This window comes from Berghia stephanieae, chromosome 2 (assembly GCF_034508935.2).
Source record: "Berghia stephanieae isolate SIO BIC M18660-M18661 chromosome 2, UCSD_Bste_1.3, whole genome shotgun sequence".
In the NCBI taxonomy this organism is placed as follows: Eukaryota; Metazoa; Mollusca; class Gastropoda; order Nudibranchia; family Aeolidiidae; genus Berghia; species Berghia stephanieae.
The window spans coordinates 44,233,596-44,235,194 of NC_088361.1; positions in this window are offsets into that span (position 1 = coordinate 44,233,596).

The following is a 1,599-nucleotide window of genomic DNA, read 5'->3' on the forward strand; positions in this document are numbered from 1 at the left end:
CTTGCTTTTAATCATGTTCATCATCACTTATGAAGATTATGACGATTATCCCTCGCCGAGGAATATAACCTTAGAGAACATGATTACCGATCAGATGGCTACTGTTACGTCATAGGTTTACAGCTTATGCAAATCAGCGCTTAAAATTTCCTGCCAAAGAGTACGAACGATTTTGAAATGAACTCTATTTCTGCACTAATAAGTACAAACAGTGAACCCATAAATTAAATATAAAGACCTAGACATGACAGTATGAATCAGTAAATCTATGTGGCCTTGTGGTATGAAACCTGCCTTCGGACCGAAGGGTCTAGGGTTCCGTTCTGAGTCCCACTCTGAGTCGGCGTACTGATAGTATGAAGTTGACGTCACTCAGGTCTTTGTTATTGTTTTTTGCCATCCGCTTTTATGAGTAATACTCACTAAATTGTATTAACCAGACTATAAACGTTCAAGATTACACATAGTTTTGTGTATTGGTCCTTTATATTTCAGGATGGCAATGTTGTGAGCTTCTTAGCCAAGCGTATACTATCTATAGTTGAGTCCTTGCAAAAGGCGTTGGGCCGTTAACAGCGTTGTCTGTGTCCGGAAAAAATGTAAAATTGCCTAAAAGGCATCAATCATGTCTCGTCCTACATGTCAAGACTTGCTGTTGATAAGGGACCATCCATAAAGCGCTTTGAGCACATTTAGTGAAGATTGCGCTATAAATTAAATGCTCGTTAAAAATATTTTAAAAATCAAAGTGAAAAAATGGGGAAAATGCACTGGTGCAAAATGAACGTCTGAAAGGTTAAACAGCGTCAAAGCAGAGAAAAAAGATAGTTATTTCTACTTTGTATGGCACTGTTTTAGGCACATTTTTTCACATTTTTATTGCCGTATTTTAACAGAATGCAGTATTATAGTTTGATCAGTCAACTTATATTTCATAAAGTGATCGATTAAAAATTGCTCAGAATTTGTCGTTTCTTAAATTCGAGATCGACATACTACTGTAACTACTATATGAAATAAAGGTTTTCGGGCTTAAACTTTCAAAGACGTTTTGCCAAAACACGGAAGTTTATCCTACTGATTTTTTCCCAGGCCAAGGTCAACAAGTGCGACAGGGATTTATTGCTCATGCCCTTTTATCTGTCGTCCATAGAGTTTATGGTGCTGTCAAGTATTGTACAAAGAGGTAGGAGGAAAGATGAGATCGCTTGCTACCTCTCTCTCTCTCTCTCTCTCTCTCTCTCTCTCTCTCTCTCTATATATATATATATATATATATATATATATATATATATATATATATATATATATATATATATATATATATATATTGTTAATTTTGAGGGGACTGATGGAATATGTGTTCTTTCTAAAATCAAAAATCATTTCTTCGGTTTTTTCCTACATTTAATTTCAGGGAGTTATCTTCACACCAACCAACAGATTTGTCGATCTCAGATCTGTATGCCGCTTCATCATCTTTAAATATTAACCCTTGACGGGCAGTGTCGTCCGCAAATTTCTTGGGACCAAGTCACTTATACAGTCATTTCTGTAAACCGGAAAGAGGCGAGGAGAGAGAACACACCCTTGAGGGGC